The sequence below is a fragment of the Choloepus didactylus genome, chromosome 20, assembly GCF_015220235.1.
Source record: "Choloepus didactylus isolate mChoDid1 chromosome 20, mChoDid1.pri, whole genome shotgun sequence".
Lineage (NCBI taxonomy): Eukaryota > Metazoa > Chordata > Mammalia > Pilosa > Megalonychidae > Choloepus > Choloepus didactylus.
This window is the reverse complement of record NC_051326.1, coordinates 5207730-5222966: the sequence shown is the minus strand read 5'-3', so window position 1 is coordinate 5222966 and position 15237 is coordinate 5207730.

The window sequence follows — 15237 nt, the reverse complement described above, 5'->3', positions numbered from 1 at the left end:
ATATCTAGTTTTCTGAGAATCCACCCAACAGTCTTCCACAGTGGCATTATACATTCTTACCAGCAATGAATAAGAGTTCCAATTTCCCTAATAGCTAGTGAAGATGAACATTTTTTCATGTGTTTTTTAGCCATTTGTATTTCCTCTTCAGAAAAATGCCTTTTTATATCTTTTGCCCATTTTTAAATTGGGCTGTTTGTACTATTGTTGTTGAGTTGCAGGGTTTCTTTATATATGGAGGATATCAGTCTCTTATCAGATATACGGTTTCCAAATATTTTCTCCCACTGAGTTGGCTGCTTCTGCATTTTTTTTGACAAAGTCTCTTGAGGCACATAAGTTTTTGATTTTGAGGTGTTCCCATTTATCTATTTTTTCTTTCTTCTTTTTTTTTTCTTTGATTGTGCTTTGGGTGTAAGGTCTAAGAAGATACCTCATAGTACTAGCTCTTGAAAATGTTTCCCTATATTATCTTCAAAGAGTTTTATTGTGCTGTCTCTTATATTGAGGTCTTTGATCCACTTTGAATTAATTTTTGCATAGGGTGTGAGGTAGGGGTCCTTTTTCATTCTTTTGGTTATGGATATCCATTTCTCTCAGCCCCAGTTATTAAAGAGACTATTTTGTCCCAGTTCAGTGGATCTGGAGGCCTTATCAAAAATCAGTCCACCATAGATCTGGGGATTTATTTCTGAACTCTCAATTTGATTCCATTGATCAGTATGTCTATCTTTGTGCCAATACCATGCTGTTTTGAACTCTGTGGCTTTATAGTAGGTTTCAAAGTCTGAAACTGTAAGGCCTCCCACTCTGCTCTTCTTTTTTTGGGATATTTTTGGCAATTTGAGGCCCCTTTCCCTTACAAATAAATTTGATAAGTAGCTTTTCCAAGTCTGCAAAGTAGGTTGCTGGAATTTTGATTGGAATTGCATTGAATCTGTAGATCAGTTTGTGTAGAATTGACATCGTAACAACATTTGGCCTTCCTATCCATGAACACATAATATCTTTCCACCTATTAATGTCCTTTTTATTTCTTTTAGTAAAGTTTCATAATATTCTGTGTAGAGGTCTTTTACATCCTTGGTTAAATTTATTCCTAGGTACTTGATTTCTTTAGACGCTATTGTGAATGGAATTTTTTTTTTTATTGCCTCTTCAGTTAGGTCATTACTAATGTATAGGAACATTACTGACTTAAGTGCATTAATCTTGCATCCAATCACTCTGATGAATTTGTTTGTTAGCTCAAGTAGCTTTGTTGTCGATTCCTCAGGATTTTCCAAATATAAGGTCATATCATCTGCAAATAATGACAGTTTTGCTTCTTCCTTTCCAATTTGGATACCTTTTATTTCTTTGTCTTGGTGAATTGCTCTGGCTAGAACTTCTAGCACACTGTTGAATAATAGAGGTGACAGTGGGCATCCTTGTCTCATTCCCAGTCTTAGGAGGAAGGTTTTCATCCTCTCACCATTGAGTACTATGCTGGCTGTGGGTTTCATATTGAGGAATTTTATCATATTGAGGAAGTTTCCTTCAATTCCTACCTTTTGAAGTGGTTTTATCAAAAAGGGATGCTGGATTTTGTCGAATGCTTTTTCAGCATCTATTGAGATGATCATTTAATTTTTCCCTTTCAATTTGTTAATGTGTCGTATTACATTGATTGATTTTCTTATGTTGAACCACCCATGCATGCCAGGAATGAATGCTGCTTGGTCATGATGTATAATTCTTTTAATGTGCCTTTGGATTTGATTTGCAAGTATTTTGTGCAGTTTACCTATCCCACCAGCAGGTAGTGCTCTCAGGCCAGTCTTCCTTGAACTTCTCCTGTGTGCTGGGCTGAATCCAAACTGGGAGGGGAACCAATCAATGTGCCAGTTCTCCATGCGTACTCAGGACAGCCTGCCGTGGGGCTGGGACGTGGGCCTGTGCAGTTTTGCAGGAAGTCCACTCACAGGCACCCTCGAGCACAGATGTGCTCCACTCCCTGCTGCCATGTGCCCTCGAGCTCGTTCAGCCCTGGAGCTGTGAGAATTAATGTCCTGTCTACTAATTACAGAATGACATGCTGGCTGGCACTCCTTCCCTCTCACAGCTACTTGGCAGGCTTCCAGGCTCTTCTAGTTTCTCCAAACTGAGATCCAAATTGAGGACAAACGAGACAGGACAAGCTCGTTGCCTAATGGACATTTGCAGGAGGCCCTGACATCAGTTACAGACTCTTGCAAGACAAGGGCTGCTCACTTCAATGTCAAGTAACAGTGAAACAAACACAGACTTTTCCTAATATATATAAATAATATAAAATAATTAGGAATAAACTGAAAGAGAGACATCTGGAAACTTTAGGAAAGGAACTATTGTTCTTTGTTATGTTATTTATAAGTATATTTTAATAAATGGAGAGAGAGTCCTGTTGCTGAATGGGAAGATTATATATTATAAATTTTTATTTTAATTAAATTATCAGTTTATCAATTTCCTGTAAAACCAGGGAAGTCATATCTAACAAATGAAATAATTTACTTGAAAAACTTGGTCCACAGAAGCACATAATGGCATGAAAAAGGACTGAGAATCTCTCCCCCCATTTTTCTCCTTTGTCACAGTGCCTTGTGAGATAGTAGAGGCACAGTAATTATTTGTTGAATGATGAGCAATGAAACTGGGCTGGAGATAGGAATATAGCGCAAACTGGTTTGCAATGCCAAGCTCATGGAATCTCTGAAAAGTAGCTTTATTATTTCCTACCAACATGTTTTGGCTACAAATTGGTTTCTTTCCTGGCCAGAAAGCTGTATCTAAGTGGCCGCATGTCATGTCTACTCTCCTCATTTTAAAGGGGGGTCCCTGGAGTGTGAGCCGGAGAATCTGGTTCTGCTCTCACCTTCGCATCCCCAAGGATCAAAGGGACCCGTGGTGAGACGTCATACAGTGGCTTGATTTTCTTTCATGTTTCAGAGGTGAGTGAATGGGTTCTGAAATAAATTCAAGCAATACTTTTGGAGCACATATTATCATGTTGCTTGTGGTATGCTTGGCACTGGGAATAAAGAGTAAATAAATAAGGTTTACCTCCTGCCTTGTAGAACCTCCCAGTTTGTGGGGAGACAGTTACATGTATAGGATAAATACAAATGCACTAGTAATGAATCTAAAGTCCAGGGACAGCAGAGAGAAGAGATAATGTCTACTTGGAGCTCAGAGGAGGGTTAGAGGACTCCTCACAGAAGAGGTCTTCTTTGAGATAAGCCTGGCAGAATGAACAAAAATTCACCAGAAGACAAGCTTGGACAAAGATGCAATGTGTTCCTCTCATCTGAGAGTGCTTTCCATCTCTAGGATTCCATATGATTACAAGTAGAAAGTATATAATCATTGTGAAGCTTCACCAATTTGGACTAATTGAAGAGTGACCATTCTGAATTGGTGAACGCTTGGTAGAGAGTATTTTAATGAAGTTTTATTGCTTTCCAGAACTCCAAAGAACTCCCAGTAGAGTTAGAAAGTGCTTTCATCAGTAGATAAACAGGATTTTGAATATAAGTTATTTGTACATTAAAACATTAAAACATTCTCTCAACCTGCTTGGAATGAGCTGGTTTCTTCCCATAGGTAAATATATATTAGAAAAATGAATGACCGTTTTTCTGTCTGAGCTAATCACATTTTCATAAAAGAGTCAAGGCACAAGCCCTTTCTGAAACAACGTGGTTTCCCAATGACCAGGCTATCGTGTTGGGTAGCCACGGACACTCTTAGGGAGTTTGACCCAGGTAGTACAGAGAGAACGGTGGCCTCGGTGTCTTAGACAGAGGAAAGGAAACTTGAAGGCTCATGATTTCTATCCCAAAATAGAGATGACTCCAGGACCTGAGCTCTCTCAATCACTCTCTGAGTTAGGAGCACAGGTGACTACAAACTTTCATGAACCGTCAGTGAGTCCTGTGTAGAAAGGATGCCACGGCAGTGGTTGCTTTTTCCTTCTGAGTACCATACCAGAAAGGATCAAGAGATTGTATGGAGAAACATGTAAGCATGGGCATGAATTAGAACCAGTAGATTTGGATTCTAGGCCTGATTCTACCTCACAGTTGCTGTGTGTCATTCCTCCAATGGTCCTCAGTCTCCCAGATACATGATGAAGGGAGTGGGCCCCCAACCCTGTGGAAATTTGTGGTGGGAAAACTCCAGCAAAAGTACATCTGTTTTCATGCTTGTTGATTGGCAAGTGTTAAATTTCTGCTGGTGAACGTGTTTGGCTCATCCATGGGGAAATGGTATGGACTATTTCTGCCCATCGTCACTGAGGGTGATGCTCCTGATAATGGAGATTTTCATGACCTGTCCAAGGTCACACAGCAGATTATTGTCAGAGCAGAAATCTTGTTTTACTACTCACTCTTCCACCATTTGGTCTGCCCAAGGATGTCTGGGTGATTAAATGGATCTCACGAATGCCAGGATAGATGAGAAGCAGCTTGTGCAAAAGAGATGAAGAGTGAATCAAAATTTATAAAGTTGCCCCTACTTTCTCCTCTTTAGTTTTGCCCTATAACTTTGGTTGATGTCTTTGGCTTCAACATAAACCGAGCTGCAGTCTAGCTTCAGCTGCAGCAGTTCTCTAGAAACAACAATGAGAAGACGCCTGGATGTGGCTGTCCACAACTCCAGTGCCATTCCAAATCTTAGTTTCTTGAGTCTTACCCAGCCTGGTCCCTGGAATTTGGGGATGGAAAGGTACTATTCCTGATAGAAAAAGCATACAGAGAGCTTTCATCTCATCAGGTAGGATGGCTTAGGAAGCTTCTGGGAGTCTGGGTTCACTGGACTATGAGTTTTTCATATTGTCAATTTTATTTCTCCCTCAAAAATAGCAAACCAGCAGGAACAAGGGCAAACCAGGCTATGTCCCTCTATCAAAGAGGAAAATAAATAGAAACTTTATTCAAAACAAAAACAAAAAACAAAAAACGAAAAACAACGAATCTGCACTCAGGCAATTTCAAAGTTCTGGAGCTGCATAGATGTGTGATAAAAATACCACAGTACTCCCCTGCCACGCTCATTCAGATAGCAAGTCAAGAGTACAGAAGATGGAGCTGGCAATAACAGGGAAAGACAGAAATGTACAGGGAGAGACTGTGATGTGAGAATTGAGGGAAGTTGGGCCTAGATGAGGCTGGCAGGTGTGGGTGTCAATGAAGGTAATTATAATAATTGACACCTTCACAATTCATAAAGAAAACGTATCCGTTGACTCATTCGTTTATTTAAAACACATTTATTGCATGCACACTGTGTTTAAGGTATTCTTTTTTGCAACTCTGTGCATGAATGGGTCATTTAACAAGAAGGACAAAAGTCCCTTCTTGACCTACTAGTGGGTTGCAGACAGTTATAAACCCATAACCACATACATCAAGATAATTCCTAATCGGGATAAATGCACTGATAAAGATTCAGGATGAGATGGTTAGAATTTCTAGGGCAAGAAAGAGGAAGGAAAGTTTTCAGTTGAGTCTTCAGGAAAGTTCCTCTGAAAAGGTAACACTTGTGCTGAGGCACTGAGTAGTCAACTTGAAGGCCCTCGTGAGCGTCATGTCCACTTTCTTCATATAATTTTATTTACACAATTACTGTCTGATGGAGGCCAATCAGAGCTTTCTATTTTCATTTTTATGACAGCATGAGGCTCAAGGATTTGAGCAAGTTGACTGAACTCACAGAGCTCATGGGGCAGAGCTGAGGCTGGCCTGGGGAAGGGGCCCCTGCACCTTCTAGTTGACCATGATGGCTGTAGAATGAAAAGTTGGGGGAGACCTCAAAGATGAACTGGCTCACCTAGAAAATTCAACATGGACCAGTTCATCTCTTTGCAGACAAGTCTAAGTTCTCCTTTATCTCAGGGCCATTGGGAGCCAGAGTCCTGGGGCACATCCAGTTGGCTCAGCACGTCCCAGCTCAGAGCCCCTGAACTGCAGTGAGAACAAGCCCTGCCCGTCATGCTCTCTCCATGCAGGAAGTAATCTCAGCCTTCTGAGGCCCTGGGAATGTGCTCATCCCACCAGGTCACAGCTCCTTCTGGGAATTAACCAGATTCCACATCTTATTTAGAAACAAAACAAGACAAAAACAACAAAAGTCCTTATCCTAGCATTTTTCATCCCCGTCACCTGTGTTTTCTAGAGTAGTGCTTTACAAACTTCGATCTATAGAGAATTGCCTGAAGAATTCAGTAAACACACAGAGGCACAGGCTCTACTGTACTTCAATATGTCTTCAATAAGACTCAATGAGCTCCTTGGGTTAATTGTGATACTTCAAAGTTTGAGAAACAAGGCTGGAAAGCAGCATTCTTCTTCAGCTTTAATGTGCCTGTGAGTCACTTGGGCATATTGTTAATGCAGATTCTGGTTCATGGGCCTAGACTGGCCTGAAGTTCCATATATCTAATCGGCTCTCAAGATGAGCCTGAGCCATGGACTGCACTTGGCTGGCAAGGGTCTACACCTGCAGTGATGATGACCACCGGGACGGTGGGATCCCGGGATGAGGGACTTGTTCTACAGTAGGTTTGGCAGCTTTTCCTATTCAATTTTGCCCATTTTGTTTTCAGTATTCTACTGTATCGGTTTATACATAAGATATTTAATGTGGAATAAGATTCTTCCTCCAGCTCTGCTAAAGAGAAAGAACAACATCTTCAGCTCTGGATCAAAACAAAGAACCAAAAGCCATGACAGGGTCCTGTGCTCATCCATTCTTAACCACAATCCATTCCTGTTTCTTCTTCCAGATCACCCCACAAATGACTGGGGGTCATTTGAGGGAAAACGGTGAATTTCTCAAATGGCCACTTATTGAATTCATACTTCGTGGCAAATGCAGTGATATGGCATTTAGATGCATTTATTTACAAACATTAACCAATTTATTACCCATACCTTTTATTTGTTTTTTATCAATAATGAAATAGTGACTTAGGTTAGATACTTGCCCAAGGGCACACATCTAGTGAGTGATAGAGCCCAGATTCAAAGACCTATACAAACCTGAACTCCATGCTCTTGACTTTTCTGCCAATGTGCACCGGGATACAGAAGCTTTACAGAAAGGTGGGTCATACCTGATAAGCCAGTGAATGAAGTACAGGCGACAGTGACCATGTGGAGTCTGGAAGAATTGACCAAAAACAATTAGCGTTTGCTAAAAAATGGGGTTTAAATAACTTAAACTATGGGGTTTAAATAATGTAATGAGTTAATAAGTAAATGAGTTTAATGGAAAGTCTTCTTAATAAGAGTTTCTACAATCATCTTAGAATCTATGGTCAGGTAAACCATTGAGAAGTATAGCAAAGAATATCAGCTAGGAGTTGGAGATGAGGGTCCTTGTCCTGACTTTTTTTCCATTTAGATGATTTTGAGCAAGTCATGGTCCCACTCTCAGCTCCTGTTTCTGAATCAATAGAATAAATTGGATCAAGTCATCTCAACAGTATTTTCAGCTTTATCACAGACCATGAAAATATCTATTTTACCACCACTAAATGAAAATAAAGAGCTGATCAATAGAGTCATGAATTTATTAGAGTAGAAATCAACATGCCCCAAAGGTCATGGCTGTTCAAGGTTGCACTGTGACTTGGCAACCCATCAGGCACCCTGGGCCACGAACCAGACCCGGTGCAGCGTTTCTCCCACAAGCCCTTGCAGAACAGTCACTTAACATTTGACTGAGTCAAAATGGAATTATGGAAATGAGGCAGCACTTGATGGATCATCCTCAGGAAAGGAATTAGTTTTTGTAAACACAGAAATATTTGGAATTTTAGCATACAGGAATAAATAGAAAAATAAAATTAAATGACTAACACGCATCATGAGAGGTGATGGAACACAATGGATAATGTCAGTTCTGGAGACTGACTGCCCAGCCTCTAATTCTGTAACTTAACCCCTTTCTGCTCAAATTTTTCATTTGATGAATGGAAATAATGGTCATTATTATGGGACAGGGTGGTGGGAATAATGGGTTAGTACAGGTGAGGTGCTTAGAACAGAGTCTGGGGAGGAGGTGCTCAGTGTTAGCAGATGAGACATTGGCCTCACAGTGGGGTTTGGCCCCGGGAGCTCTCAGCAGACTAGATAGGACCCCTCTTCACAGAACCTTCTGTCTAATCGCAGAAGCACCAGGGACAGTGGAGAAACCATCTAATTTGTAGCCAGAAGACCCAGGTATAATCTCTTTTGTGCTCTGTCCACAGTTAATGACCTTGAACAAATGACTTCAACCCCCTGTTCTTTGCTTGTTTTATTTGTAAATAGAGATACCAGTGATACCGATTCAACAAGTTGGTCTGAGGATTGCACAATAATGTTCTAAAATGTTGGTTATTATTATGATCGTTAATGCCAGCCTAGCTGGGTTATGGAGTGAGCATTGGGGAAATGAAGGCACCCCCAGATCTCAGCAGCTATGGAAGTGACTCAGCAGGAGGGACCGTGTCAGCTGCTGGGAACAGGGATCCACCCAGCACAGGCCGAACGTGAGAGTTATCTTCAAACACAAGCAGGAGACCAGCCATGTAAGCAAGCACGGGGCTACACACAGACACACGAGTGAAAAGGGAACCTGTGGCTGCTTTAAAGGAGCTCGGACCACCTGGCCTTGAGGAGGGACAGCGGAGGCCTGTGTGAGGCTGGGTCACAGAATTTTACAGGTATTTGAAGATCCGTAGATAGTAGCAGATCACCAGTTAGTTCTCTAGAGTAATTTTTTTTTTTAATGTAACTTTGGGCAAGTTCCCTTTCCTTGGAACTCTTCAATGACGTGACATGGTTCAAAAGGTAAGGACAAACTCCTTAAGAAGGCCTCCACAACTTTGCCCACATGGTGGAGGACAGGCCGGTGCTTCCCCGGCGCTTTGCCTCTAGCCTTTCCATCTCCTCACTTCCTCTATCAGCCCCCCGGGCTTCGCCCCTGCTGCTGCCTCTGCAGGCTCTTCCCCTCCCCCACCCCTTTTCCGGTTAACTCTTCCAGAACCTTCAGACTGCCACAAAATCATTACTTTGGAACTTCCTCAGTAATTCATCCCCTGAACACTTTACCTGGCCAAATCTCTTTATTTTCTGCTTTGGTTGGTGCCACATATCTTCCCTTTGTAACGTTTGTAACAGGTAGAATTTTACATGTATTTGCATAATTATTGATTGTTGTCTTTCTCCTCTAAGCAATGTGAGAGTAGGGACACATTCTGACTTTGTCCCCCATTGTGTATTTACAATCCAACATAGTATCTGGACATGATTGTAGCTCAAAATGAATTTTTAAATGAATGAAAGAATGAATGGAAAAAAGTGACCTGTTTTCAAATGGTGTGACTAGCCTGATTAATCAGAGTATTTAATAAGGCGTTCGATGAGGACCTGCTGATCTGTTGGTGGACGAGATGGAGAAATACACTCTCAGAGATGGCACAGTCGGATGGATGCCTCACTTAGTCAATGACCTATTGAGTTCCTTAATGTCTCTCTTGGGTCAGATTGGAGAGAGAACTATAATAGATCTAGCCAAACAGCATAGCAATGATTTTTGAAGACAGAGTGTGCTGCTAAAATTTGACAAGATTGATGGCAAAAATCAAGATCCACAAAATTCTGGATAGTTGCAATATTGCGCCAATCTAAAAATTGGAAAATTGAACTGGGGTAAAATTAAGGTTATGATTTTAGTCTAAAACAGAAAAAGAAAGAAATAAAAACTCTCCAGGTGGAGGATGGTGAGGATGCTTCAGAAGCACACCTGACCTACCCTTAGGCTCATGATCTCCAGCCTCTGTGCCGAGGCGTTGTCACGGGGAGGCTGTGGGGTGTTTTCCATACTGGAGGGAAACAGCGAAAACCACTAGCTCCAGTCCACAGTTTCAACATGAAATCGAGCTTCATCTGCTTCGATGATGTCATGTGTCTGTGAAGCTGGGTCTTGGGAGATTGCTGGAAAACAAGCACAAAAATCAGTGTGGAAGACGGAGCAGGACTCAACAGGTGCACACACATTCCATCAATAAGTGAACGTGGCTATTTAAGAAGGAGATAAGAATATTCTTTTCTTTTCATTTATGCATATTATTTAAAAATAGCAACTTAGTTGTTAGAATATAAATACTCACTAAACTTTTGGACCTAACTACTTAATAAACAGAACTGTTATATGTTTCCTTTGGCCTAGGGGTGCTGTGAAAAAGCTCTCCCAGACACTAAGGGCACAGTGAACCAAGAAAATTTTGGAATAACTGCCCCAGGTATTTGGGACTAGCCTAAAGCAATAGCTATGAAGAGAGAGAGAAAATAATTGATTCAATGATAGCTAATATTTTTTTCTTGCTATATACTAATGCATGGCAATTGAGGAGAATTTATTAGACACTGTAAGTAAAGCACCTAGCATAATGCCTGGCACATAATAAACATCCCATTAATCATTGCATTTACTATCCAAAAAATATATAGAAAACAAGAAAATAACCACCATACAGAAAAAAAGAAAGATCTGTGGACAACTTGTTTGACATACTTTCATCTAACATATTTATGAATAATTATAATTAATATAGCTGAGATTATACTTTATATGCTATTTTGTTCCCTTATTTTGAATTCAATATTTTATCATATATATTTTCTTATGTCATTACTTTTCATGAGTTTATTTTAATGGCTCCATGTCTCCACCGTGTGCATATACCATAATTTATACACATTCCCCATGATGATTCAATATTTCCCCACTTTGCAACTTTCCTGTCATAAAAGGCTTTTTCATATACTTTTGTAAAAGTATTTTTTTGCTCATTTTGGATGAGTTTCATTAACACAAATCCAATAAGCATTTTGCAAATGAAATGCATGCGTTTCATGATTGAATGTGGAAGAGTTAGGTAAGGAAGACAGAGGTGCAGAAGGTGAAGTAAGTGGCTGGGTGGGTGGTGGTGATAATTCCTGACATAGAAAATAAAAGGTAAGGGCACTTCTGAGAGGGGCAAGAAGAGAAAGTGTTCAAGTTTATGTATACTGAGCTTGAATTGTCTTGGGAGATATCCAGGTAGGGAAATTCAGAGGCAATTAAATGTGTAAGTTCAGAAACCCATAAAATATGTCTATGTCTGTACTAAAGATGTGAAATTGAGAATTCTTTGGTTCTGGATGGTATTTGTGAACAGGTTAGATCACCTAGAAAGCATGCACAGAAGTGTTAAATATGGTGTCTAGGACAGTGAACATGAGCATATCCTGTGAACAGCATGATCAGACCACAATTAGAGCTTTAGGTCCAGTTTTCAGTGCAGGTTTAAGAGACTTTGGGAAAGAAGAGAGATTTCTGAGTAAGGGTTTCAGAATGAAACAGAATCACAGACCCTATATCCCAATAGTCAATGAATGAATAAGATATTATAAACATTAAATAGAGAACTAGAACATAACCCAAACTCCACCTGGCTGCAATCAATGAAGAGAGGGCTACAACTTTCTAAAAGTCATGGCTGAAGCAAAACACAAAAAGTTAGAAGTGGGGTGCAGCCCTTACATCTCTCGTCCATCAGTAAAGCAGCATTTGGAGAGACAATGAATCATCTAAATCCCGAGGACCGTTACTGTTACTAACTGTTACTAACTGCCTTTCAACCTGAAGATAAGTGACCAGGGGTTGAGTAGGCAGCTTGCAAAACCCAGGGAAAACATGTGATAAGCATAGCTCCCATGTACCACGGTGGGAGCTCTGCAGAAGTAGTGCCAGGGTTTGTCACCTTCTAAGGCAGTGTCCTGCGTTGAGGGAACAATTTAAACCCACTAAATGGGGGGTACATTCGATGACCTGGTACGGTCATCTCATGGCATCACAAGAGGGAGCAGAGCTCGGGTCTCTCTGCACGGGCTGCACCCCGGCTAGGCCCCCTCCTCCTTCACCTCGTTCCCTCGGACCCAGAAAAGTAAGTGGGAAGCAATGGCGAGCCTACGAACAGCAGAGCCCGTGGGTCGGCAAGCAGAAAATGATTTCATATCATCTCAACAATCAGGAAGCTTAGAAACAAGCCTGGTAACGTGATGGAGAGAAAAACAAGGACACGGCAAATCTAAAAACATAAAGGCATACTTTTAAAAACAATTAATACTATATTATACAAATGGAAGAATATAGAAAAAGCAAAGCTTGGGAAGCAGAAACTGAATTCTCTTGAGTGCTTGAAGTATATAAAAATTTAACCATATGAATTCAATAAAATGTGCTTGAAGAGAGGAATATCACAAAGTTAAGAAACATATTGAAATCTAACAGTACCTCATGAAAGGTCTAATATATTTCATTAAGAAAGAATGCATATAGAAGAATTAAATTAATCAAACTAGTAACATGAAGAAAACATTTGAAAAAATCTAAGCGAACATGAAGGAAAAAGCAAAATGATTATAGTAATTATAGAAAAAAGATAGGTATGGAAAATACAAAAAACCAACACATCCTAGTAAAATGATTATTTTGAAGTAAAGGACTCTGAAATGAAGGAAAAATGTAATTTACAGATGAATAATATACTCCATATGATGCTAAAAAATGATATGTTTTAATTGAAAGTAAGTGATTTTATTCTGGATAAGTCACTGAGTTGAATGGAAAAAGAAAACTCTATAATTCATTAGAATTAAGCAGTCACCTAAAAGAGGGAAGTGAGATCAGTCTCAGAAAACTCCACAACAGCATTTAATGCTAGAAGACAATGCCAGCGTTAATACTGTTTTGAGGGAAAGGAAATGCAGCCCATGAAGATTACACTCAGTCAGCTGTCCTTTAAGTGTGACGGCCATAAGCAGAAATTTGCTAACATGTAAAAGCAAAGGTCCCCAATAGTTCTTCCTGAATAAATGACTTGACAATCAGAGTCAACCAAGGCATAACTCAAAATAAAGGTCAAGGTGTGGGAAAACCATGGTATAACACCAGTAACCCCTTAAATACAGAACAAAGACTAAACAACAATAGGAATTACGATTCGTAGAAATAATATTTATGCTACAAACTGACAGTCTAAATAATATAAACAATAAAAATTGTGAGGTAGGGAGCAGAATTAAATGGTGTACAAAAGCGACCAACTCCTCTTTCTTAGCAGAAAGTCCTTTGATTTGGGCAAAATTTAACTCTTGGGATTTTAAAAAAATGACTACTGGAATCAGTTGGTGGTTTTCGTGATCATTTTTTCCTAGCCTTCAAAGGATCTTTTGGGAATTAATATCTCTTGAAATTAAGAAACTTTTATCTGTTTCTATCTGTAGCCATCAAATGTTTCTCTATTTCAGAAATTTCTTTAGTTCCAATCTCCTTTTCATCTGTTAAATTCAAGTTCAATTGACCTCAATATTTTTATTTCAGAACAAATGTTATTGTATAATCTGATTTTTATAAAAGTGTTTTCACTGATAAATCTTTCCATGTATCTCTCTATCATGCTTTTATAAATCATGCTTCTATCTTTCTATCGTCCATCTATCATTTGTCTATCTTTCATCTATTTTTCCATCTAACTGTCTATCTTTTCATCTCATCAAGCAAAGGGCAATATCTGGAAAATTGTTCACTAAATGTTAATGTTTTCTAAGTGTGGAATTATGGATGATTCATAGCTCCTTATTTTCATTTTTACATGTCACTTGATTTTAAAAAGAAATGATGTATTCATTCATTTATTAAATTTTGCCCAACAAATTCTTGTCAAGTACATGCTATGTAACAGACATTATTCCAGGCAGCAAGGACAGAAAGGAAGAAAACAAATATTTGTTCTCATGACCTCTATACCCTAGTGGGGGAGATAAACAGTAAACAAATGGAGTATCATTTCATGAGAGCCCATCACTAAAATAAAAGCAATCAACTCATGATTCCAACCAACAGGTACGGGCATGGGGAACTGGAACACATTCAGAAGATCACCCTGTAAGAGAGACTTCTGGAAGTATCAGCTTTAAAGAGCAGTTGAAAGATCAGAGAAAGTGCTTCTTGTACAAGAAGATTCTTGTTAACAAATATCTGAAGCATCATCATTGGGAAGGGGTGTTATCCCTGAACTTGGTAACACCAAAAAGCAGATTTTAGAGCCTGGGTTGCAAGTTACATGGAGGTGATGTTCGACTCACCGTTAAGAACTACTGGGTAAGGAGAGCTGTGGGGATATACGACAGCCTGCCATGGGAAGGAGGGACTTGACTTCAATCACAGATGGTGTCAACATTGTGAGGAAAAACAGAAGGAACTCAGATATCCTGGATATTGACCCAGATGTTGACCCAGATGATACACACGTGCTCGTTTGGAGCTGTTATGTACCCTAGAAAAGACTGTGTTCTTTCAATCCAATCTTGTAGGGGCAGACCTGTTGTGGGTGGGGCCTTTTGATCAGGTTGTTTCCATGGAGATGTGACCCTGCCCATTCAAGGTGGGTCTTAATCCCCTTGCTGGAGTCCTCTATGAGAGGATAAAAGGCAGAGACATTTTGGAGAAGGAGCTCAGAGATGCTTAGACAGAAACACACCGAGAGAAACAAGCAGAGAGCCAAGAGAAGCCAAGACAGAAGCTCAGGGACATTCTGGAGAGAACCATGGAAACCAGAAACTAAACCCAGGAGAGGCCCAGCAGACGTGAGCCATGTGCCTTCCCATGTGACAGAGGAACCCAGGATGCCATCGACCTTTCTTCAGAGAAGATGTCGTTTTGTTGATGCCTTAAATGGGACATTTCCACGGCCTTAGAGCTCTGAATTTGTGAACTAATAAACCCCCAATTGTAAAAGCCAATCCATTTCTGGTATATTGCCATTTTGGCAGCTTTAGCAAACCAGAACATGACACAAATCTTTCCATGAGATTCTATCCCCTTATCAGGTAACTCCACATCATGTCACATAAAAAATCATGGATGTGATGAGAAGAGAAAGGATTTGGATATGTTATATCCATAATCATGTATGACTATATTTTATGTGAGTATTCACCTGTAAGTGTTGTGCAAGCATCTAGGATCCATGGATAGATGTTCTAGTTTGCTAACGCTGCCGGAATACAAAACACCAGAGATGGATTGGCTTTTATAAAAGGGGGTTTATTTAGTTACACAGTTATAGTCCAAGGCCATAAAGTGTCCAAGGTAACACATCAGCAATCTGGTACCTTC